Source organism: Somniosus microcephalus, chromosome 33 (genome assembly GCF_052327205.1).
Source record: "Somniosus microcephalus isolate GS21.2 chromosome 33, FLI_Smic_1.0, whole genome shotgun sequence".
In the NCBI taxonomy this organism is placed as follows: domain Eukaryota; kingdom Metazoa; phylum Chordata; class Chondrichthyes; order Squaliformes; family Somniosidae; genus Somniosus; species Somniosus microcephalus.
In genome coordinates this window covers 18,938,148-18,965,569 of record NC_141019.1, presented here as the reverse complement: position 1 = coordinate 18,965,569, position 27,422 = coordinate 18,938,148, and the positions used below count along the sequence as shown (strand labels likewise).

Genomic DNA, 27,422 nt, shown 5'->3' with positions numbered 1-27,422 from the left:
TCTCTCACAGCCCAGTGACAACCCTCACGAGTCTCTCACAGCCCAGTGACAACCCTCGCCACTCTCTCATAGCCCAGTGATAATCCTCGCCACTCTCTCTCACAGTCCAGTGACAACCCTCGCCACTATCTCACAGCCCAGTGACAACCAACGCCACTCTCTCACAGCCCAGTGACAACCCTAGTCACTCTCTCTCACAGCCCAGTGACAACACTCGCCACTCTCTCACAGCCCAGATACAACCCTCGCCACTCTCTCTCACAGCCCAGTGATCACCCTCGCCACTCTCTCACACAGCCCAGTGACAACCCTCGTCACTCTCTCTCACAGCGTAGTGACAACCCTCGCCACTCTCTCACATAGCCCAGTGACAACGCTCGCTACTCTCTCACAGCCCAGTGACAACCCTCGTCACTCTCGATCACAGCCCAGTGACAACCCTCGCCACTCTCTCTCACAGCCCAGTGACAACCCTCGCCACTCTCTCACAGCCCAGTGACAACCCTCGCCATACTCTCACAGCCCAGTGACAACCCTCGCCACTCTCTCACAGCCCAGTGACAACCCTCGCCACTCTCCCTCACAGCCCAGTGGCAGCCCTCGCCACTCTCACAGCGCAGTGACAAACCTTGCCACTCACTCACAGCCCAGTGACAACCCTCGCCACTCTCTCACAGCCCAGTGACAACCCTCGCCACTCACTCGCAGCCCAGTGACAACCCTCGCTACTCTCTCACAGCCCAGTGACAACCCTCGCCACTCTCTCTCACAGCCCAGTGACAACCCTCGCCACTCTCTCACAGCACAGTGACAACCCTCGCCACTCTCCCACAGCCCAGTGACAACTCTCGCCACTCCCTCTCACAGCCCAGTGACAACCCTCATCACTCTCTCTCACAGCCCAGTGACAACCCTCGCCACTTTCTCACAGCCCAGTGATAACCTTCGCCAATCTCTCTCACTGCCAAGTGACAACCCTCGCCACTCTCTCACAGCCCAGTGACAACCCTCGTCACTCTCAGCCCAGTGACAACCCTGGCCACTCTCTCACAGCCCAGTGACAACCCTCGCAACTCTATCTCACAGCCCAGTGACAACCCTCGTCACTCTCTCTCACAGCCCAGTGACAACCCTCGCCACTCTCTCACACATCCCAGTGACAACCCTCGCCACTCTCTCACAGCCCAGTGACAACCCTCGTCACTCTCTCACAGCCCAGTGACAAACCTCGCCACTCGCTCTCACAGCCCAGTGACAACCCTCGCCACTCTCTCACAGTCCAGTGACAACACATGTCACTCTCTCACAGCCCAGTGACAATCCTCGTCACTCTCTCTCACAGCCCAGTGACAACCCTCGCCACTCTCTCTCACAGCCCAGTGACAACCCTCGTCACTCTCTCTCAAAGCCCAGTGACAACCCTACCCACTCTCTCTCACAGAGCAGTGACAACCCTTGACACTCTCTCTCACAGCCCAGTGACAACCCTTGCCACTCGCTCACAGCCCAGTGACAACCCTCGCCACTCTCTCTCACAGCCCAGTGACAACCCTCACCACTCTCTCACAGCCCAGTGACAACCCTCGCCACTCTCTCTCACAGCCCAGTGACAACCCACGCCACTCTCTCACAGCCCAGTGACAACTCTCGCCACTCTCTCATAGCCCAGTGACAACCCTCGCCACTCTCTCTCACAGCCCAGTGACAACCCTCGCCACTCTCTCTCACAGCCCAGTGACAACCCTCATCACATTCTCACAGCCCAGTGACAACCCTCGCCACTCTCTCACAGCCCAGGGACAAACCTCGCCACTCTCACAGCCCAGTGACAACCCTCGTCACTCTCTCACAGCCCAGTGACAACCCTTGTCACTCTCTCACAGCCCAGTGACAACCATCGACACTCACTCTCACAGCCCAGTGACAACGCTCGCCACTCTCTCACAGCCCAGTGACAACGCTCGTCACTCTCTCTCACAGCCCAGTGACAACACTCGCCACTCTCTCACAGCCCAGATACAACCCTCGCCACTCTCTCTCACAGCCCAGTGATCACCCTCGCCACTCTCTCACACAGCCCAGTGACAACCCTCGTCACTCTCTCTCACAGCTTAGTGACAACCCTCGCCACTCTCTCACATAGCCCAGTGACAACGCTCGCCACTCTCTCACAGCCCAGTGACAACCCTCGTCACTCTCGATCACAGCCCAGTGACAACCCTCGCCACTCTCTCTCACAGCCCAGTGACAACCCTCGCCACTCTCTCACAGCCCAGTGACAACCCTCGCCATACTCTCACAGCCCAGTGACAACCCTCGCCACTCTCTCTCACAGCCCAGTGACAACCCTCGCCACTCTCTCACAGCCCAGTGACAACCCTCGCCATACTCTCACAGCCTAGTGACAACCCTCGCCACTCTCCCTCACAGCCCAGTGGCAGCCCTCGCCGCTCTCACAGCGCAGTGACAAACCTTGCCACTCACTCACAGCCCAGTGACAACCCTCGCCACTCTCTCACAGCCCAGTGACAACCCTCGCCACTCACTCGCAGCCCAGTGACAACCCTCGCTACTCTCTCACAGCCCAGTGACAACCCTCGCCACTCTCTCTCACAGCCCAGTGACAACCCTCGCCACTCTCTCACAGCACAGTGACAACCCTCGCCACTCTCCCACAGCCCAGTGACAACTCTCGCCACTCCCTCTCACAGCCCAGTGACAACCCTCATCACTCTCTCTCACAGCCCAGTGAGAACCCTCGCCATTCTCTCACAGCCCAGTGACAACCCTCGCCACTCTCACAGCCCAGTGACAACCCTCGTCACTCTCTCACAGCCCGTTGACAACCCTCGCCACTCTCTCTCACAGCCCAGTGCCAACCCTCGCCACTCTCTCTCAAAGCCCTGTGACAACCCTCGCCCATCTCACTCACAGCCCAGTGACTACCCTCGCCACTCCAACATCCCAGTGACAACCCTCGCCACTCTCTCTCACAGCCCAGTGACAACCCTCGCCAGTCTCTCCCACAGCCCAGTGACAACCCTCGCCACTCTCTCTCACAGCCCAGTGACAACTCACGCCACTCTCTCACAGCCCAGTGACAACCCTCGCCACTCTCTCACAGCCCAGTGACAACCATCGCCACTCTCTCACAGCCCAGTGACAACCCTCGTCACTCTCTCTCACAGTCCAGTGACAACCCTCGCCACTCTCTCACAGCCCAGTGACAACCCTCGCCACTCTCTCACACAGCGCAGTGACAACCGTCATCACTCTCTCTCACAGCCCAGTGACAGCCCTCGCCACCCTCTCCCACAGCCCAGTGACAACCCTCGCCTCTCTCTCTCACAGCCCAGTGACAACCCTCGCCACTCTCTCACAGCCCAGTGACAACCCTCGCCACTCTCTCACAGCCCAGTGAAAATCCTCGCCACTCTCTCTCACAGCCCAGTGACAGCCCTCGCCACTCTCTCACAGCCCAGTGACAACCCTCATCACTCTCTCTCACAGCCCAGTGACAACCCTCGCCACTCTCTCTCACAGCCCCGTGACAACTCTCGCCACTTTCACAGCCCAGAGACAACCATCGCCACTCTCTCACACCCCAGTGACAACTCTCGCCACTCTCTCTCAGAACCCATTGACAACCCTCTCCACTGTCTCACAGCCCAGTGTGAACCCTCACCACTCTCTCACAGCCCAGTTACAACCCTCGTCACTCTCTCACAGCCCAGTGACAACCCTCGTCACTCTCTCACAGCCCAGTGACAACCCTCGCCACTCTCTCACAGCCCAGTGATCACCTTCGTCAATCTCTCTCACTGCCAAGTGACAACCCTCGCCACTCTCTCACAGCTCAGTTACAACCCTCGTCACCCTATCTCACAGCCCAGTGACAACCCTCATCACTCTCAGCCCAGTGACAACCCTCGCCACTCTCTCACAGCCCAGTGACTACCCTCGCAACTCTATCTCACAGCCCAGTGACAACCCTCGTCACTCTCTCTCACAGCCCAGTGACAACCCTCGCCACTCTCTCACACAGCCCAGTGACAACCCTCGCCACTCTCTCACAGCCCAGTGACAACCCTCGTCACTCTCTCACAGCCCAGTGACAAACCTCGCCACTCGCTCTCACAGCCCAGTGACAACCCTCGCCACTCTCTCACAGTCCAGGGACAACACATGTCACTCTCTCACAGCCCAGTGACAATCCTCGTCACTCTCTCTCACAGCCCAGTGACAACCCTCGCCACTCTCTCTCACAGCCCAGTGACAACCCTCGTCACTCTCTCTCAAAGCCCAGTGACAACCTTCCCCACTCTCTCTCACAGACCAGTGACAACCCTTGACACTCTCTCTCACAGCCCAGTGACAACCCTCATCACATTCTCACAGCCCAGTGACAACCCTCGCCACTCTCTCAGAGCCCAGTGACAAACCTCGCCACTCTCACAGCCCAGTGACAACCCTCGTCACTCTCTCACAGCCCAGTGACAACCCTTGTCACTCTCTCACAGCCCAGTGACAACCATCGACACTCACTCTCACAGCCCAGTGACAACGCTCGCCACTCTCTCACAGCCCAGTGACAACGCTCGTCACTCTCTCTCACAGCCCAGTGACAACACTCGCCACTCTCTCACAGCCCAGTGACAACCCTCGCCACTCTCACAGCCCAGTGACAACCCTCGTCACTCTCTCTCAGCCCAGTGACAACACTCGTCACTCTCTCACAGCACAATGCCAACACTCGCCACTCACTCTCACAGCCCAGTGACAACCCTCGCCCCTCTCACTCACAGCACAGTGACAACCCTCGCCACTCTCACAGCCCAGTGACAACCCTCGCCACTCTCTCACAGCCCAGTGACAACCCTCGCCACACTCACAGCCCAGTGACAACTCTCGCCACTCTCTCTCACAGCCCAGTGACAACACTCGCCCCTCTCACTCACAGCCCAGTGACAACCCTCGCCACTCTCACAGCCCAGTGACAACCCTCGCCACTCTCACAGCCCAGTGACAACCCTCGCCACTCTCTCACAGCCCAGTGACAACTCTCGCCACTCTCACAGCCCAGTGACAACCCTCGCCACTCTCTCTCACAGCCCAGTGACAACCCTCGCCACTCTCTCTCACAGCCCATTGACAACCCTCGCCACTCTCTCTCACAGCCCAGTGCCAACCCTCGCCACTCTCTCTCAAAGCCCTGTGACAACCCTCGCCCCTCTCACTCACAGCCCAGTGACAACCCTCTCCACTCTCACAGCCCAGTGACAACCCTTGCCACTCCAACATCCCAGTGACAACCCTCGCCACTCTCTCTCACAGCCCAGTGACAACCCTCGCCACTCTCTCCCACAGCCCAGTGACAACCCTCGCCACTCTCTCTCACAGCCCAGTGACAACCCACGCCACTCTCTCACAGCCCAGTGACAACCCTCGCCACTCTCTCACAGCCCTGTGACAACCCTCTCCACTCTCACAGCCCAGTAACAAACCTCGCCACTCCAACATCCCAGTGACAACCCTCGCCACTCTCTCTCACAGCCCAGTGACAACCCTCACCACTCTCTCCCACAGCCCAGTGACAACCCTCGCCACTCTCTCTCACAGCCCAGTGACAACCCACGCCACTCTCTCACAGCCCAGTGACAACCCTCGCCACTCTCTCACAGCCCAGTGAAAACCCTCGCCACTCTCTCACAGCCCAGTGACAACCCTCGCCACTCTCTCTCACAGCCCAGTGACAACCCTCATCATTTTCTCACAGCCCAGTGACAACACTCGCCACTCTCTCACAGCCCAGTGACAAACCTCGCCACTCTCACAGCGCAGTGACAACCCTCGTCACTCTCTCACAGCCCAGTGACAACCCTCGTCACTCTCTCACAGCCCAGTGACAACCATCGCCACTCTCTCTCACAGCCCAGTGACAACGCTCGCCACTCTCTCACAGCCCAGTGACAACGCTCGTCACTCTCTCTCACAGCCCAGTGACAACACTCGTCACACTCTCTCACAGCCCAGTGACAACCCTCGTCACTCTCTCTCACAGCCCAGTGACAACACTCGCCACTCTCTCTCACAGCCCAGTGACAACCCTTGCCACTCTCTCTCACAGCCCAGTGATAACCCTCGCCACTCTCTCTCACAGTCCAGTGACAACCCTCGCCACACTCACAGCCCAGTGACAACCCTCGTCACTCTCTCACAGCCCAGTGACAACCCTCGTCACTCTCTCTCACAGCCCAGTGACAACCCTCGCCACTCTCCCTAACAGCCCAGTGACAATCCTCGCCTCTCTCACAGCCCAGTGACAACCCTCGTCACTCTCTCTCTCAGCCCAGTGACAACCCTCGCCACTCTCCCTCACAGCTCATTGACAACCCTCGCCTCTCTCACAGCCCAGTGACAACTCTCGCCACTCACTCACAACCCAGTGACAACCCTCGCCACTCTCTCATAGCCCAGTGACAACCCTCGCCACTCTCACAGCCCAGTGACAACCCTCGCCACTCACTCACAGCCCAGTGACAACCCTCGCCACTCATTCACAGCCCAGTGACAAGCCTCGCCACTCTATCACAGCACAGTGACAACCCTCGCCTCTCTCCCACAGCCCAGTGACAACTCTCGCCACTCTCTCTCACAGCCCAGTGACAACCCTCGTCACTCTCTCTCACAGCCCAGTGACAACCCTCGCCACTCTCTCACAGCCCAGTGACAACCCTCGCCACTCTCACAGCCCAGAGACAACCGTCGTCACTCTCTCTCAGCCCAGTGACAACCCTCGTCACTCTCTCACAGCACAGTGCCAACACTCGCCACTCTCTCTCACATCCCAATGACAACCCTCGCACCTCTCACTCACAGCACAGTGACAACCCTCGCCACTCTCACAGCCCAGTGACAACCCTCGCCACTCTCTCACAGCCCAGTGACAACCCTCGCCACTCTCACAGCCCAGTGACAACTCTCGCCACTCTCTCTCACAGCCCAGTGACAACCCTCGCCCCTCTCACTCACAGCCCAGTGACAACCCTCGCAACTCTCACAGCCCAGTGATAACCCTCGCCACTCTCACAGCCCAGTGACAACCCTCGCCACTCTCTCACAGCCCTGTGACAACCTTCGCCACTCTCACAGCCCAGTGACAACCCTCACCACTCTCTCTCACAGCCCAGTGACAACCCTCGCCACTCTCTCTCACAGCCCATTGACAACCCTCGCCACTCTCTCTCACAGACCAGTGCCAACCCTCGCCACTCTCTCTCAAAGCCCAGTGACAACCCTCGCCCCTCTCACTCACAGCCCAGTGACAACCCTCTCCACTCTCACAGCCGAGTGACAAACTTCGCCACCCTCACAGCCCAGTGACAACCCTCGCCACTCTCTCTCACAGCCCAGTGACAACCCTTGCCACTCTCTCCCACTGCCCAGTGACAACCCTCGCCACTCTCTCACAGCCCAGTGACAACACTCACCACTCTCACAGCCCAGTGACAACCCTCGCCACTCTGTCTCACAGCCCAGTGACAACCCTCGCCACTCTCTCACAGCCCAGTGACAACCCTCGCCACTCACTCACAGCCCAGTGACAACCCTCGCCACTCTCTCTCACAGCCCATTGACAACCCTGGCCACTCTCTCTCACAGCCCAGTGAAAACCCTCGCCACTCTCTCCCACAGCCCGGTGACAACCCTCGTCACTCTCTCTCACAGCCCAGTGACAACCCTCGCCACTCTCTCACACAGCCCAGTGACAACCCTCGCCACTCTCTCACAGCCCAGTGACAACCCTCGTCACTCTCGCGCACAGCCCAGTTACAACCCTCGCCATTCTCTCATAGCGCAGTGACAACCATCGCCACACTCTCTCAAAGCCCAGTGACAACCCTCACCACTCTCTCACAGCCCAGTGACAACCCTCGCCACTCTCTCACAGCCCAGTGACAAACCTCGTCACTCTCTCTCACAGCCCAGTGACAACCCTTGCCACTCTCACAGCCCAGAGACAACGCTCGCCAATCTCTCTCACAACCCTGTGACAACCCTCGCCACTGTCTCTCACAGCCCAGTGAAAACTCTCGCCACTCTCTCACAGCCCAGTGTCAACCCTCACCAGTCTCTCACGGCCCAGTGACAACACTCGCCACTCTCTCATAGTCCAGTGAAAATCCTCGCCACTCTCTCTCACAGCCCAGTGACAACCCTCGCCACTATCTCACAGCCCAGTGACAACACTCGCCACTCTCTCTCACAGCCCAGTGACAACCCTCGCCACTCACTCACAGCCCAGTGACAACCATCGCCACTCTCTCACAGCCCAGTGACAACCCTCGTCACTCTCTCTCACAGTCCAGTGACAACCCTCGCCACTCTCTCACAGCCCAGTGACAACCCTCGTCACTCTCGCGCACAGCCCAGTTACAACCCTCGCCATTCTCTCATCGCGCAGTGACAACCCTCGCCACTCTCTCTCAAAGCCCAGTGACAACCCTCACCACTCTCTCACAGCCCAGTGACAACCCTCGCCACTCTCTCACAGCCCAGTGACAACCATCGCCACTCTCTCACAGCCCAGTGACAACCCTCGTCACTCTCTCTCACAGTCCAGTGACAACCCTCGCCACTATCTCACAGCCCAGTGACAACACTCGCCACTCTCTCTCACAGCCCAGTGACATCCCTCGCCACTCTCTCACAGCCCAGTGACAACCATCGCCTCTCTCTCACAGCCCAGTGACGACCCTCGTCACTCTCGATCACAGCCCAGTGACAACCCTCGCCACTCTCTCTCACAGCCCAGTGACAACCCTCGCCACTCTCTCACAGCCCAGTGACAACCCTCGCCATACTCTCACAGCCCAGTGACAACCCTCGCCACTCTCTCACAGCCCAGTGACAACCCTCGCCACTCTCCCTCACAGTCCAGTGGCAGCCCTCGCCGCTCTCACAGCGCAGTGACAAACCTTGCCACTCACTCACAGCCCAGTGGCAACCCTCGCCACTCTCTCACAGCCCAGTGACAACCCTCGCCACTCACTCACAGCCCAGTGACAACCCTCGCCACTCTCTCTCACAGCCCAGTGACAACCCTCGCCACTCTCTCACAGCACAGTGACAACCCTCGCCACTCTCCCACAGCCCAGTGACAACTCTCGCCACTCCCTCTCACAGCCCAGTGACAACCCTCATCACTCTCTCTCACAGCCCAGTGAAAACCCTCGCCATTCTCTCACAGCCCAGTGACAACCCTCGCCAATCTCACAGCCCAGTGACAACCCTCGCCTCTCTCTCTCACAGCCCAGTGACAACCCTCGCCACCCTCTCACAGCCCAGTGACAACCCTCGCCACTCTCTCACAGCCCAGTGACAACCCTCACCACTCTCTCACAGCCCAGTGACAACCCTCGCCACTCTCTCACAGCCCAGTGACAACCATCGCCACTCTCTCACAGCCCAGTGACAACCATCGCCACTCTCTCACAGCCCAGTGACAACCCTCGTCACTCTCTCTCACAGTCCAGTGACAACCCTCGCCACTCTCTCACAGCCCAGTGACAACCGTCGCCACTCTCTCACAGCCCAGTGACAACCGTCATCACTCTCTCTCACAGCCCAGTGACAACCCTCGCCACCCTCTCCCACAGCCCAGTGACAACCCTCGCCTCTCTCTCTCACAGCCCAGTGACAACCCTCGCCACCCTCTCACAGCCCAGTGACAACCCTCGCCACTCTCTCACAGCCCAGTGACAACCCTCGCCACTCTCTCACAGCCCAGTGACAACACTCGCCACTCTCTCACAGCCCAGTGACAATCCTCGCCACTCTCTCTCACAGCCCAGTGACAGCCCTCGCCACTCTCTCACAGCCCAGTGACAACCCTCATCACTCTCTCTCACAGCCCAGTGACAACCCTCGCCACTCTCTCTCACAGCCCAGTGACAACTCTCGCCACTTTCACAGCCCAGAGACAACCATCGCCACTCTCTCACACCCCAGTGACAACTCTCGCCACTCTCTCTCAGAACCCATTGACAACCCTCTCCACTGTCTCACAGCCCAGTGTCAACCCTCACCACTCTCTCACAGCCCAGTTACAACCCTCGTCACTCTCTCACAGCCCAGTGACAACCCTCGTCACTCTCTCACAGCCCAGTGACAACCCTCGCCACTCTCTCACAGCCCAGTGATAACCTTCGTCAATCTCTCTCACTGCCAAGTGACAACCCTCACCACTCTCTCACAGCCCAGTTACAACCCTCGTCACCCTATCTCACAGCCCAGTGACAACCCTCGTCACTCTCAGCCCAGTGACAACCCTCGCCACTCTCTCACAGCCCAGTGACAACCCTCGCAACTCTATCTCACAGCCCAGTGACAACCCTCGTCACTCTCTCTCACAGCCCAGTGACTACCCTCGCCACTCTCTCACACAGCCCAGTGACAACCCTCGCCACTCTCTCACAGCCCAGTGACAACCCTCGCCATTATCTCACAGCCCAGTGACAACACTCGTCCCTCTCTCTCACAGCCCAGTGACAACCCTCGCCACTCTCTCTCACAGCCCAGTGACAACCCTCGCCACTCTCTCACAGCCCAGTGGCAACCCTCGTCACTCTCTCACAGCCCAGTGACAACCCTCGCCACTCTCTCTCACAGCCCAGTGACAACCCACGCCACTCTCTCACAGCCCAGTGACAACTCTCGCCACTCTCTCATAGCCCAGTGACAACCCTCGCCACTCTCTCTCACAGCCCAGTGACAACCCTCGCCACTCTCTCTCACAGCCCAGTGACAACCCTCATCACATTCTCACAGCCCAGTGACAACCCTCGCCACTCTCTCACAGCCCAGGGACAAACCTCGCCACTCTCACAGCCCAGTGACAACCCTCGTCACTCTCTCACAGCCCAGTGACAACCCTTGTCACTCTCTCACAGCCCAGTGACAACCATCGACACTCACTCTCACAGCCCAGTGACAACGCTCGCCATTCTCTCACAGCCCAGTGACAACGCTCGTCACTCTCTCTCACAGCCCAGTGACAACACTCGCCACTCTCTCACAGCCCAGATACAACCCTCGCCACTCTCTCTCACAGCCCAGTGATCACCCTCGCCACTCTCTCACACAGCCCAGTGACAACCCTCGTCACTCTCTCTCACAGCTTAGTGACAACCCTCGCCACTCTCTCACATAGCCCAGTGACAACGCTCGCCACTCTCTCACAGCCCAGTGACAACCCTCGTCACTCTCGATCACAGCCCAGTGACAACCCTCGCCACTCTCTCTCACAGCCCAGTGACAACCCTCGCCACTCTCTCACAGCCCAGTGACAACCCTCGCCATACTCTCACAGCCCAGTGACAACCCTCGCCACTCTCTCTCACAGCCCAGTGACAACCCTCGCCACTCTCTCACAGCCCAGTGACAACCCTCGCCATACTCTCACAGCCTAGTGACAACCCTCGCCACTCTCCCTCACAGCCCAGTGGCAGTCCTCGCCGCTCTCACAGCGCAGTGACAAACCTTGCCACTCACTCACAGCCCAGTGACAACCCTCGCCACTCTCTCACAGCCCAGTGACAACCCTCGCCACTCACTCACAGCCCAGTGACAACCCTCGCTACTCTCTCACAGCCCAGTGACAACCCTCGCCACTCTCTCTCACAGCCCAGTGACAACCCTCGCCACTCTCTCACAGCACAGTGACAACCCTCGCCACTCTCCCACAGCCCAGTGACAACTCTCGCCACTCCCTCTCACAGCCCAGTGACAACCCTCATCACTCTCTCTCACAGCCCAGTGAGAACCCTCGCCATTCTCTCACAGCCCAGTGACAACCCTCGCCACTCTCACAGCCCAGTGACAACCCTCGTCACTCTCTCACAGCCCGTTGACAACCCTCGCCACTCTCTCTCACAGCCCAGTGCCAACCCTCGCCACTCTCTCTCAAAGCCCTGTGACAACCCTCGCCCATCTCACTCACAGCCCAGTGACTACCCTCGCCACTCCAACATCCCAGTGACAACCCTCGCCACTCTCTCTCACAGCCCAGTGACAACCCTCGCCAGTCTCTCCCACAGCCCAGTGACAACCCTCGCCACTCTCTCTCACAGCCCAGTGACAACTCACGCCACTCTCTCACAGCCCAGTGACAACCCTCGCCACTCTCTCACAGCCCAGTGACAACCATCGCCACTCTCTCACAGCCCAGTGACAACCCTCGTCACTCTCTCTCACAGTCCAGTGACAACCCTCGCCACTCTCTCACAGCCCAGTGACAACCCTCGCCACTCTCTCACACAGCGCAGTGACAACCGTCATCACTCTCTCTCACAGCCCAGTGACAGCCCTCGCCACCCTCTCCCACAGCCCAGTGACAACCCTCGCCTCTCTCTCTCACAGCCCAGTGACAACCCTCGCCACTCTCTCACAGCCCAGTGACAACCCTCGCCACTCTCTCACAGCCCAGTGAAAATCCTCGCCACTCTCTCTCACAGCCCAGTGACAGCCCTCGCCACTCTCTCACAGCCCAGTGACAACCCTCATCACTCTCTCTCACAGCCCAGTGACAACCCTCGCCACTCTCTCTCACAGCCCAGTGACAACTCTCGCCACTTTCACAGCCCAGAGACAACCATCGCCACTCTCTCACACCCCAGTGACAACTCTCGCCACTCTCTCTCAGAACCCATTGACAACCCTCTCCACTGTCTCACAGCCCAGTGTGAACCCTCACCACTCTCTCACAGCCCAGTTACAACCCTCGTCACTCTCTCACAGCCCAGTGACAACCCTCGTCACTCTCTCACAGCCCAGTGACAACCCTCGCCACTCTCTCACAGCCCAGTGATCACCTTCGTCAATCTCTCTCACTGCCAAGTGACAACCCTCGCCACTCTCTCACAGCTCAGTTACAACCCTCGTCACCCTATCTCACAGCCCAGTGACAACCCTCATCACTCTCAGCCCAGTGACAACCCTCGCCACTCTCTCACAGCCCAGTGACTACCCTCGCAACTCTATCTCACAGCCCAGTGACAACCCTCGTCACTCTCTCTCACAGCCCAGTGACAACCCTCGCCACTCTCTCACACAGCCCAGTGACAACCCTCGCCACTCTCTCACAGCCCAGTGACAACCCTCGTCACTCTCTCACAGCCCAGTGACAAACCTCGCCACTCGCTCTCACAGCCCAGTGACAACCCTCGCCACTCTCTCACAGTCCAGGGACAACACATGTCACTCTCTCACAGCCCAGTGACAATCCTCGTCACTCTCTCTCACAGCCCAGTGACAACCCTCGCCACTCTCTCTCACAGCCCAGTGACAACCCTCGTCACTCTCTCTCAAAGCCCAGTGACAACCCTCCCCACTCTCTCTCACAGACCAGTGACAACCCTTGACACTCTCTCTCACAGCCCAGTGACAACCCTCATCACATTCTCACAGCCCAGTGACAACCCTCGCCACTCTCTCAGAGCCCAGTGACAAACCTCGCCACTCTCACAGCCCAGTGACAACCCTCGTCACTCTCTCACAGCCCAGTGACAACCCTTGTCACTCTCTCACAGCCCAGTGACAACCATCGACACTCACTCTCACAGCCCAGTGACAACGCTCGCCACTCTCTCACAGCCCAGTGACAACGCTCGTCACTCTCTCTCACAGCCCAGTGACAACACTCGCCACTCTCTCACAGCCCAGTGACAACCCTCGCCACTCTCACAGCCCAGTGACAACCCTCGTCACTCTCTCTCAGCCCAGTGACAACACTCGTCACTCTCTCACAGCACAATGCCAACACTCGCCACTCACTCTCACAGCCCAGTGACAACCCTCGCCCCTCTCACTCACAGCACAGTGACAACCCTCGCCACTCTCACAGCCCAGTGACAACCCTCGCCACTCTCTCACAGCCCAGTGACAACCCTCGCCACACTCACAGCCCAGTGACAACTCTCGCCACTCTCTCTCACAGCCCAGTGACAACACTCGCCCCTCTCACTCACAGCCCAGTGACAACCCTCGCCACTCTCACAGCCCAGTGAAAACCCTCGCCACTCTCACAGCCCAGTGACAACCCTCGCCACTCTCTCACAGCCCAGTGACAACTCTCGCCACTCTCACAGCCCAGTGACAACCCTCGCCACTCTCTCTCACAGCCCAGTGACAACCCTCGCCACTCTCTCTCACAGCCCATTGACAACCCTCGCCACTCTCTCTCACAGCCCAGTGCCAACCCTCGCCACTCTCTCTCAAAGCCCTGTGACAACCCTCGCCCCTCTCACTCACAGCCCAGTGACAACCCTCTCCACTCTCACAGCCCAGTGACAACCCTTGCCACTCCAACATCCCAGTGACAACCCTCGCCACTCTCTCTCACAGCCCAGTGACAACCCTCGCCACTCTCTCCCACAGCCCAGTGACAACCCTCGCCACTCTCTCTCACAGCCCAGTGACAACCCACGCCACTCTCTCACAGCCCAGTGACAACCCTCGCCACTCTCTCACAGCCCTGTGACAACCCTCTCCACTCTCACAGCCCAGTAACAAACCTCGCCACTCCAACATCCCAGTGACAACCCTCGCCACTCTCTCTCACAGCCCAGTGACAACCCTCACCACTCTCTCCCACAGCCCAGTGACAACCCTCGCCACTCTCTCTCACAGCCCAGTGACAACCCACGCCACTCTCTCACAGCCCAGTGACAACCCTCGCCACTCTCTCACAGCCCAGTGAAAGCCCTCGCCACTCTCTCACAGCCCAGTGACAACCCTCGCCACTCTCTCTCACAGCCCAGTGACAACCCTCATCATTTTCTCACAGCCCAGTGACAACACTCGCCACTCTCTCACAGCCCAGTGACAAACCTCGCCACTCTCACAGCGCAGTGACAACCCTCGTCACTCTCTCACAGCCCAGTGACAACCCTCGTCACTCTCTCACAGCCCAGTGACAACCATCGCCACTCTCTCTCACAGCCCAGTGACAACGCTCGCCACTCTCTCACAGCCCAGTGACAACGCTCGTCACTCTCTCTCACAGCCCAGTGACAACACTCGTCACACTCTCTCACAGCCCAGTGACAACCCTCGTCACTCTCTCTCACAGCCCAGTGACAACACTCGCCACTCTCTCTCACAGCCCAGTGACAACCCTTGCCACTCTCTCTCACAGCCCAGTGATAACCCTCGCCACTCTCTCTCATAGTCCAGTGACAACCCTCGCCACACTCACAGCCCAGTGACAACCCTCGTCACTCTCTCACAGCCCAGTGACAACCCTCGTCACTCTCTCTCACAGCCCAGTGACAACCCTCGCCACTCTCCCTAACAGCCCAGTGACAATCCTCGCCTCTCTCACAGCCCAGTGACAACCCTCGTCACTCTCTCTCTCAGCCCAGTGACAACCCTCGCCACTCTCCCTCACAGCTCATTGACAACCCTCGCCTCTCTCACAGCCCAGTGACAACTCTCGCCACTCACTCACAACCCAGTGACAACCCTCGCCACTCTCTCATAGCCCAGTGACAACCCTCGCCACTCTCACAGCCCAGTGACAACCCTCGCCACTCACTCACAGCCCAGTGACAACCCTCGCCACTCATTCACAGCCCAGTGACAAGCCTCGCCACTCTATCACAGCACAGTGACAACCCTCGCCTCTCTCCCACAGCCCAGTGACAACTCTCGCCACTCTCTCTCACAGCCCAGTGACAACCCTCGTCACTCTCTCTCACAGCCCAGTGACAACCCTCGCCACTCTCTCACAGCCCAGTGACAACCCTCGCCACTCTCACAGCCCAGAGACAACCGTCGTCACTCTCTCTCAGCCCAGTGACAACCCTCGTCACTCTCTCACAGCACAGTGCCAACACTCGCCACTCTCTCTCACATCCCAATGACAACCCTCGCACCTCTCACTCACAGCACAGTGACAACCCTCGCCACTCTCACAGCCCAGTGACAACCCTCGCCACTCTCTCACAGCCCAGTGACAACCCTCGCCACTCTCACAGCCCAGTGACAACTCTCGCCACTCTCTCTCACAGCCCAGTGACAACCCTCGCCCCTCTCACTCACAGCCCAGTGACAACCCTCGCAACTCTCACAGCCCAGTGATAACCCTCGCCACTCTCACAGCCCAGTGACAACCCTCGCCACTCTCTCACAGCCCTGTGACAACCTTCGCCACTCTCACAGCCCAGTGACAACCCTCACCACTCTCTCTCACAGCCCAGTGACAACCCTCGCCACTCTCTCTCACAGCCCATTGACAACCCTCGCCACTCTCTCTCACAGACCAGTGCCAACCCTCGCCACTCTCTCTCAAAGCCCAGTGACAACCCTCGCCCCTCTCACTCACAGCCCAGTGACAACCCTCTCCACTCTCACAGCCGAGTGACAAACTTCGCCACCCTCACAGCCCAGTGACAACCCTCGCCACTCTCTCTCACAGCCCAGTGACAACCCTTGCCACTCTCTCCCACTGCCCAGTGACAACCCTCGCCACTCTCTCACAGCCCAGTGACAACCCTCACCACTCTCACAGCCCAGTGACAACCCTCGCCACTCTGTCTCACAGCCCAGTGACAACCCTCGCCACTCTCTCTCACAGCCCATTGACAACCCTGGCCACTCTCTCTCACAGCCCAGTGAAAACCCTCGCCACTCTCTCCCACAGCCCGGTGACAACCCTCGTCACTCTCTCTCACAGCCCAGTGACAACCCTCGCCACTCTCTCACACAGCCCAGTGACAACCCTCGCCACTCTCTCACAGCCCAGTGACAACCCTCGTCACTCTCGCGCACAGCCCAGTTACAACCCTCGCCATTCTCTCATAGCGCAGTGACAACCATCGCCACACTCTCTCAAAGCCCAGTGACAACCCTCACCACTCTCTCACAGCCCAGTGACAACCCTCGCCACTCTCTCACAGCCCAGTGACAAACCTCGTCACTCTCTCTCACAGCCCAGTGACAACCCTTGCCACTCTCACAGCCCAGAGACAACGCTCGCCAATCTCTCTCACAACCCTGTGACAACCCTCGCCACTGTCTCTCACAGCCCAGTGAAAACTCTCGCCACTCTCTCACAGCCCAGTGTCAACCCTCACCAGTCTCTCACGGCCCAGTGACAACACTCGCCACTCTCTCATAGTCCAGTGAAAATCCTCGCCACTCTCTCTCACAGCCCAGTGACAACCCTCGCCACTATCTCACAGCCCAGTGACAACACTCGCGACTCTCTCTCACAGCCCAGTGACAACCCTCGCCACTCACTCACAGCCCAGTGACAACCATCGCCACTCTCTCACAGCCCAGTGACAACCCTCGTCACTCTCTCTCACAGTCCAGTGACAACCCTCGCCACTCTCTCACAGCCCAGTGACAACCCTCGTCACTCTCGCGCACAGCCCAGTTACAACCCTCGCCATTCTCTCATAGCGCAGTGACAACCCTCGCCACTCTCTCTCAAAGCCCAGTGACAACCCTCACCACTCTCTCACAGCCCAGTGACAACCCTCGCCACTCTCTCACAGCCCAGTGACAACCATCGCCACTCTCTCACAGCCCAGTGACAACCCTCGTCACTCTCTCTCACAGTCCAGTGACAACCCTCGCCACTATCTCACAGCCCAGTGACAACACTCGCCACTCTCTCTCACAGCCCAGTGACATCCCTCGCCACTCTCTCACAGCCCAGTGACAACCATCGCCTCTCTCTCACAGCCCAGTGACGACCCTCGTCACTCTCGATCACAGCCCAGTGACAACCCTCGCCACTCTCTCTCACAGCCCAGTGACAACCCTCGCCACTCTCTCACAGCCCAGTGACAACCCTCGCCATACTCTCACAGCCCAGTGACAACCCTCGCCACTCTCTCACAGCCCAGTGACAACCCTCGCCACTCTCCCTCACAGTCCAGTGGCAGCCCTCGCCGCTCTCACAGCGCAGTGACAAACCTTGCCACTCACTCACAGCCCAGTGGCAACCCTCGCCACTCTCTCACAGCCCAGTGACAACCCTCGCCACTCACTCACAGCCCAGTGACAACCCTCGTCACTCTCTCTCACAGCCCAGTGACAACCCTCGCCACTCTCTCACAGCACAGTGACAACCCTCGCCACTCTCCCACAGCCCAGTGACAACTCTCGCCACTCCCTCTCACAGCCCAGTGACAACCCTCATCACTCTCTCTCACAGCCCAGTGAAAACCCTCGCCATTCTCTCACAGCCCAGTGACAACCCTCGCCAATCTCACAGCCCAGTGACAACCCTCGCCTCTCTCTCTCACAGCCCAGTGACAACCCTCGCCACCCTCTCACAGCCCAGTGACAACCCTCGCCACTCTCTCACAGCCCAGTGACAACCCTCACCACTCTCTCACAGCCCAGTGACAACCCTCGCCACTCTCTCACAGCCCAGTGACAACCATCGCCACTCTCTCACAGCCCAGTGACAACCATCGCCACTCTCTCACAGCCCAGTGACAACCCTCGTCACTCTCTCTCACAGTCCAGTGACAACCCTCGCCACTCTCTCACAGCCCAGTGACAACCGTCGCCACTCTCTCACAGCCCAGTGACAACCGTCATCACTCTCTCTCACAGCCCAGTGACAACCCTCGCCACCCTCTCCCACAGCCCAGTGACAACCCTCGCCTCTCTCTCTCACAGCCCAGTGACAACCCTCGCCACCCTCTCACAGCCCAGTGACAACCCTCGCCACTCTCTCACAGCCCAGTGACAACCCTCGCCACTCTCTCACAGCCCAGTGACAACACTCGCCACTCTCTCACAGCCCAGTGACAATCCTCGCCACTCTCTCTCACAGCCCAGTGACAGCCCTCGCCACTCTCTCACAGCCCAGTGACAACCCTCATCACTCTCTCTCACAGCCCAGTGACAACCCTCGCCACTCTCTCTCACAGCCCAGTGACAACTCTCGCCACTTTCACAGCCCAGAGACAACCATCGCCACTCTCTCACACCCCAGTGACAACTCTCGCCACTCTCTCTCAGAACCCATTGACAACCCTCTCCACTGTCTCACAGCCCAGTGTCAACCCTCACCACTCTCTCACAGCCCAGTTACAACCCTCGTCACTCTCTCACAGCCCAGTGACAACCCTCGTCACTCTCTCACAGCCCAGTGACAACCCTCGCCACTCTCTCACAGCCCAGTGATAACCTTCGTCAATCTCTCTCACTGCCAAGTGACAACCCTCACCACTCTCTCACAGCCCAGTTACAACCCTCGTCACCCTATCTCACAGCCCAGTGACAACCCTCGTCACTCTCAGCCCAGTGACAACCCTCGCCACTCTCTCACAGCCCAGTGACAACCCTCGCAACTCTATCTCACAGCCCAGTGACAACCCTCGTCACTCTCTCTCACAGCCCAGTGACTACCCTCGCCACTCTCTCACACAGCCCAGTGACAACCCTCGCCACTCTCTCACAGCCCAGTGACAACCCTCGTCACTCTCTCACAGCCCAGTGACAAACCTCGCCACTCGCTCTCACAGCCCAGTGACAAACCTCGCCACTCTCTCACAGTCCAGGGACAACACATGTCACTCTCTCACAGCCCAGTGACAATCCTCGTCACTCTCTCTCACAGCCCAGTGACAACCCTCGCCACTCTCTCTCACAGCCCAGTGACAACCCTCGTCACTCTCTCTCAAAGCCCAGTGACAACCCTCCCCACTCTCTCTCACAGACCAGTGACAACCCTTGACACTCTCTCTCACAGCCCAGTGACAACCCTTGCCACTCGCTCACAGCCCAGTGACAACCCTCGCCACTCTCTCTCACAGCCCAGTGACAACCCTCACCACTCTCTCACAGCCCAGTGATAATCCTCGCATCTCTCTCTCACAGCGCAGTGACAACGCTCGCCACTCTCTCACAGCCCAGTGATAACACTCGTCCCTCTCTCACAGCCCAGTGACAAACCTCGCCACTCTCTCTCACAGCCCAGTGACAACCCTCGCCGCTCTCTCACAGCCCAGTGGCAACCCTCGTCACTCTCTCAGAGCCCAGTGACAACCCTCGCCACTCTCTCTCACAGCCCAGTGACAACCCACGCCACTTTCTCACAGCCCAGTGACAACTCTCGCCACTCTCTCATAGCCCAGTGACAACCCTCGCCACTCTCTCTCACAGCCCAGTGACAACCCTCGTCACTCTCTCTCACAGCCCAGTGACAACCCTCATCACATTCTCACAGCCCAGTGACAACCCTCGCCACTCTCTCACAGCCTAGTGACAAACCTCGCCACTCTCACAGCACAGTGACAACCCTCGTCACTCTCTCACAGCCCAGTGACAACCCTTGTCACTCTCTCACAGCCCAGTGACAACCATCGACACTCACTCTCACAGCCCAGTGACAACGCTCGCCACTCTCTCAGAGCCCAGTGAAAACGCTCGTCACTCTCTCTCACAGCCCAGTGACAACACTCGTCAGTCTCTCTCACAGCCCAGTGACAACCCTCGTCAGTCTCTCTCACAGCCCAGTGACAACACTCGCCACTCTCTCTCACAGCCCAGTGACAATCCTTGCCACTCTCTCTCACAGCCCAGTGACAACCCTCGCCACTCTCTCTCACAGTCCAGTGACAACCCTCGCCACACTCACAGCCCAGTGACAACCCTCGTCACTCTCTCACAGCCCAGTGACAACCCTCGTCACTCCCTCACAGCCCAGTGACAACTCTCGCCACTCTCACAGCCCAGTGACAACCCTCGCCACTCTCTCTCACAGCCCAGTGACAACCCTCGCCACTCTCTCTCACAGCCAATTGACAACCCTCGCCACTCTCTCTCACAGCCCAGTGCCAACCCTCGCCACTCTCTCTCAAAGCCCTGTGACAACCCTCGCCCCTCTCACTCACAGCCCAGTGACAACCCTCTCCACTCTCACAGCCCAGTGACAACCCTCGCCACTCCAACATCCCAGTGACAACCCTCGCCACTCTCTCTCACAGCCCAGTGACAACCCTCGCCACTCTCTCCCACAGCCCAGTGACAACCCTCGCCACTCTCTCTCACAGCCCAGTGACAACCCACGCCACTCTCTCACAGCCCAGTGACAACCCTCGCCACTCTCTCACAGCCCTGTGACAACCCTCTCCACTCTCACAGCCCAGTGACAACCCTCGCCACTCCAACATCCCAGTGACAACCCTCGCCACTCTCTCTCACAGCCCAGTGACAACCCTCGCCACTCTCTCCCACAGCCCAGTGACAACCCTCGCCACTCTCTCTCACAGCCCAGTGTCAACCCACGCCACTCTCTCACAGCCCAGTGACAACCCTCGCCACTCTCTCACAGCCCAGTGAAAACCCTCGCCACTCTCTCACATCCCAGTGACAACCCTCGCCACTCTCTCTCACAGCCCAGTGACAACCCTCATCATTTTCTCACAGCCCAGTGACAACCCTCGCCATTCTCTCACAGCCCAGTGACAAACCTCGCCACTCTCACAGCGCAGTGACAACCCTCGTCACTCTCTCACAGCCCAGTGACAACCCTCGTCACTCTCTCACAGCCCAGTGACAACCATCGCCACTCTCTCTCACAGCCCAGTGACATCGCTCGCCACTCTCACACAGACCAGTGACAACGCTCGCCACTCTCTCTCACAGCCCAGTGACAACACTCGTCACTCTCTCTCACAGCCCAGTGACAACCCTCGTCACTCTCTCTCACAGCCCAGTGACAACACTCGCCACTCTCTCTCACAGTCCAGTGACAACCCTCGCCACACTCACAGCCCAGTGACAACCCTCGTCACTCTCTCACAGCCCAGTGACAGCCCTCGTCACTCTCTCTCACAGCCCAGTGACAACCCTCGCCACTCTCCCTAACAGCCCAGTGACAATCCTCGCCTCTCTCACAGCCCAGTGACAAGCTTCGCCACTCCCTCACAGCCCAGTGACAACCCTCGTCACTCTCTCTCTCAGCCCAGTGACAACCCTCGCCACTCTCCCTCACAGCCCAGTGACAACCCTCGCCTCTCTCACAGCCCAGTGACAACTCTCGCCACTCACTCACAACCCAGTGACAACCCTCGCCACTCTCTCATAGCCCAGTGACTACCCTCGCCACTCTCACAGCCCAGTGACAACCCTCGCCACTCACTCACAGCCCAGTGACAACCCTCGCCACTCATTCACAGCCCAGTGACAAGCCTCGCCACTCTCTCACAGCACAGTGACAACCCTCGCCTCTCTCCCACAGCCCAGTGACAACTCTCGCCACTCTCTCTCACAGCCCAGTGACAACCCTCGTCACTCTCTCTCACAGCCCAGTGACAACCCTCGCCACTCTCTCACAGCCCAGTGACAACCCTCGCCACTCTCACAGCCCAGAGACAACCGTCGTCACTCTCTCTCAGCCCAGTGACAACTCTCGCCACTCTCTCTCACAGCCCAGTGACAACCCTCGCCCCTCTCACTCACAGCCCAGTGACTACCCTCGCAACTCTCACAGCCCAGTGATAACCCTCGCCACTCTCACAGCCCAGTGACAACCCACGCCACTCTCTCACAGCCCTGTGACAAACTTCGCCACTCTCACAGCCCAGTGACAACCCTCACCACTCTCTCTCACAGCCCAGTGACAACCCTCGCCACTCTCTCTCACAGCCCATTGACACCCCTCGCCACTCTCTCTCACGGACCAGTGCCAACCCTCGCCACTCTCTCTCAAAGCCCAGTGACAACCCTCGCCCCTCTCACTCACAGCCCAGTGACAACCCTCTCCACTCTCACAGCCGAGTGACAATCCTCACCACTCTCACAGCCCAGTGACAACCCTCGCCACTCTCTCTCACAGCCCAGTGACAACCCTTGCCACTCTCTCCCACTGCCCAGTGACAACCCTCGCCACTCTCTCACAGCCCAGTGACAACGCTCACCACTCTCACAGCCCAGTGACAACCCTCGCCACTCTCTCACAGCCCAGTGACAACCCTCGCCACTCACTCACAGCCCAGTGACAACACTCGCCACTCTCTCTCACAGCCCATTGACAACCCTCGCCACTCTCTCTCACAGCCCAGTGACAACCCTCGCCACTCTCTCCCACAGCCCGGTGACAACCCTCGTCACTCTCTCTCACAGCCCAGTGACAACCCTCGCCACTCTCTCACACAGCCCAGTGACAACCCTCGCCACTCTCTCACAGCCCAGTGACAACCCTCGTCACTCTCGCGCACAGCCCAGTTACAACCCTCGCCATTCTCTCATAGCGCAGTGACAACCATCGCCACACTCTCTCAAAGCCCAGTGACAACCCTCACCACTCTCTCACAGCCCAGTGACAACCCTCGCCACTCTCTCACAGCCCAGTGACAACCATCGCCACTCTCTCACAGCCCAGTGACAAACCTCGTCACTCTCTCTCACAGCCCAGTGACAACCCTCGCCACTCTCTCACAGCCCAGTGATAACCTTCGTCAATCTCTCTCACTGCCAAGTGACAACCCTCACCACTCTCTCACAGCCCAGTTACAACCCTCGTCACCCTATCTCACAGCCCAGTGACAACCCTCGTCACTCTCAGCCCAGTGACAACCCTCGCCACTCTCTCACAGCCCAGTGACAACCCTCGCAACTCTATCTCACAGCCCAGTGACAACCCTCGTCACTCTCTCTCACAGCCCAGTGACTACCCTCGCCACTCTCTCACACAGCCCAGTGACAACCCTCGCCACTCTCTCACAGCCCAGTGACAACCCTCGTCACTCTCTCACAGCCCAGTGACAAACCTCGCCACTCGCTCTCACAGCCCAGTGACAAACCTCGCCACTCTCTCACAGTCCAGGGACAACACATGTCACTCTCTCACAGCCCAGTGACAATCCTCGTCACTCTCTCTCACAGCCCAGTGACAACCCTCGCCACTCTCTCTCACAGCCCAGTGACAACCCTCGTCACTCTCTCTCAAAGCCCAGTGACAACCCTCCCCACTCTCTCTCACAGACCAGTGACAACCCTTGACACTCTCTCTCACAGCCCAGTGACAACCCTTGCCACTCGCTCACAGCCCAGTGACAACCCTCGCCACTCTCTCTCACAGCCCAGTGACAACCCTCACCACTCTCTCACAGCCCAGTGATAATCCTCGCATCTCTCTCTCACAGCCCAGTGACAACGCTCGCCACTCTCTCACAGCCCAGTGATAACACTCGTCCCTCTCTCTCACAGCCCAGTGACAAACCTCGCCACTCTCTCTCACAGCCCAGTGACAACCCTCGCCACTCTCTCACAGCCCAGTGGCAACCCTCGTCACTCTCTCAGAGCCCAGTGACAACCCTCGCCACTCTCTCTCACAGCCCAGTGACAACCCACGCCACTTTCTCACAGCCCAGTGACAACTCTCGCCACTCTCTCATAGCCCAGTGACAACCCTCGCCACTCTCTCTCACAGCCCAGTGACAACCCTCGTCACTCTCTCTCACAGCCCAGTGACAACCCTCATCACATTCTCACAGCCCAGTGACAACCCTCGCCACTCTCTCACAGCCCAGTGACAAACCTCGCCACTCTCACAGCACAGTGACAACCCTCGTCACTCTCTCACAGCCCAGTGACAACCCTTGTCACTCTCTCACAGCCCAGTGACAACCATCGACACTCACTCTCACAGCCCAGTGACAACGCTCGCCACTCTCTCAGAGCCCAGTGACAACGCTCGTCACTCTCTCTCACAGCCCAGTGACAACACTCGTCACTCTCTCTCACAGCCCAGTGACAACCCTCGTCAGTCTCTCTCACAGCCCAGTGACAACACTCGACACTCTCTCTCACAGCCCAGTGACAATCCTTGCCACTCTCTCTCACAGCCCAGTGACAACCCTCGCCACTCTCTCTCACAGTCCAGTGACAACCCTCGCCACACTCACAGCCCAGTGACAACCCTCGTCACTCTCTCACAGCCCAGTGACAACCCTCGCCACTCTCTCTCACAGCCAATTGACAACCCTCGCCACTCTCTCTCACAGCCCAGTGCCAACCCTCGCCACTCTCTCTCAAAGCCCTGTGACAACCCTCGCCCCTCTCACTCACATCCCAGTGACAACCCTCTCCACTCTCACAGCCCAGTGACAACCCTCGCCACTCCAACATCCCAGTGACAACCCTCGCCACTCTCTCTCACAGCCCAGTGACAACCCTCGCCACTCTCTCCCACAGCCCAGTGACAACCCTCGCCACTCTCTCTCACAGCCCAGTGACAAACCACGCCACTCTCTCACAGCCCAGTGACAACCCTCGCCACTCTCTCACAGCCCTGTGACAACCCTCTCCACTCTCACAGCCCAGTGACAACCCTCGCCACTCCAACATCCCAGTGACAACCCTCGCCACTCTCTCTCACAGCCCAGTGACAACCCTCGCCACTCTCTCCCACAGCCCAGTGACAACCCTCGCCACTCTCTCTCACAGCCCAGTGACAACCCACGCCACTCTCTCACAGCCCAGTGACAACCCTCGCCACTCTCTCACAGCCCAGTGAAAACCCTCGCCACTCTCTCACAGCCCAGTGACAACCCTCGCCACTCTCTCTCACAGCCCAGTGACAACCCTCATCATTTTCTCACAGCCCAGTGACAACCCTCGCCATTCTCTCACAGCCCAGTGACAAACCTCGCCACTCTCACAGCGCAGTGACAACCCTCGTCACTCTCTCACAGCCCAGTGACAACCCTCGTCACTCTCTCACAGCCCAGTGACAACCATCGCCACTCTCTCTCACAGCCCAGTGACAACGCTCGCCACTCTCACACAGACCAGTGACAACGCTCGCCACTCTCTCTCACAGCCCAGTGACAACACTCGTCACTCTCTCTCACAGCCCAGTGACAACCCTCGTCACTCTCACAGCCCAGTGACAACCCTCGCCACTCTCACAGCCCAGTGACAACCCTCGCCACTCTCTCACAGCCCAGTGACAACTCTCGCCACTCTCACAGCCCAGTGACAACCCTCGCCACTCTCTCTCACAGCCCAGTGACAACCCTCGCCACTCTCTCTCACAGCCCATTGACAACCCTCGCCACTCTCTCTCACAGCCCAGTGCCAACCCTCGCCACTCTCTCTAAAAGCCCTGTGACAACCCTTGCCCCTCTCACTCACAGCCCAGTGACAACCCTCTCCACTCTCACAGCCCAGTGACAACCCTCGCCACTCCAACATCACAGTGACAACCCTCGCCACTCTCTCACAGCCCAGTGACAAACCTCGCCACTCTCTCCCACAGCCCAGGGACAACCCTCGCCACTCTCTCACAGCCCAGTGACAACCCACGCCACTCTCTCACAGCCCAGTGACAACCCTCGCCACTCTCTCACAGCCTTGTGACAACCCTCTCCACTCTCACAGCCCAGTGACAACCCTCGCCACTCTCTCACACAGCCCAGTGACAACCCTCGCCACTCTCTCACAGCCCAGTGACAACCCTCGTCACTCTCGCGCACAGCCCAGTTACAACCCTCGCCATTCTCTCATAGCGCAGTGACAACCATCGCCACACTCTCTCAAAGCCCAGTGACAACCCTCACCACTCTCTCACAGCCCAGTGACAACCCTCGCCCCTCTCTCACAGCCCAGTGACAACCATCGCCACTCTCTCACAGCCCAGTGACAAACCTCGTCACTCTCTCTCACAGCCCAGTGACAACCCTTGCCACTCTCACAGCCCAGAGACAACGCTCGCCACTCTCTCTCACAACCCAGTGACAACCCTCGCCACTGTCTCTCACAGCCCAGTGAAAACTCTCGCCACTCTCTCACAGCCCTGTGTCAACCCTCACCAGTCTCTCACGGCCCAGTGACAACACTCGCCACTCTCTCATAGCCCAGTGATAATCCTCGCCACTCTCTCTCACAGCCCAGTGACAACCCTCGCCGCTATCTCACAGCCCAGTGTCAACACTCGCCACTCTCTCACAGCCCAGTGACAACTCTCGTCACTCTCTCTCACAGCCCAGTGACAACCCTCGCCACTCTCTCACAGCCCAGTGAGAACCAACGCCACTCTCTCACAGCCCAGTGACAACCCTCGTCACTCTCTCTCACAGCCCAGTGACAACACTCGCCACTCTCTCACAGCCCAGATACAACCCTCGCCACTCTCTCTCACAGCCCAGTGATCACCCTCGCCACTCTCTCACACAGCCCAGTGACAACCCTCGTCACTCTCTCTCACAGCGTAGTGACAACCCTCGCCACTCTCTCACATAGCCCAGTGACAACACTCACTACTCTCTCACAGCTCAGTGACATCCCTCGTCACTCTCGATCACAGCCCAGTGACAACCCTCGCCACTCTCTCTCACAGCCCAGTGACAACCCTCGCCACTCTCTCACAGCTCAGTGACAACCCTCGC

General features: G+C 58.7%; 1 protein-coding gene across 2 annotated transcripts in view; it reads right to left on the bottom strand.

Moving 5' to 3' along the window:
• LOC147096984 (photoreceptor ankyrin repeat protein-like) overlaps positions 1 to 27,422 on the bottom strand; it is a 385,735-nt gene that overhangs the window by 55,281 nt on the left and 303,032 nt on the right. The window lies entirely within an intron of this gene.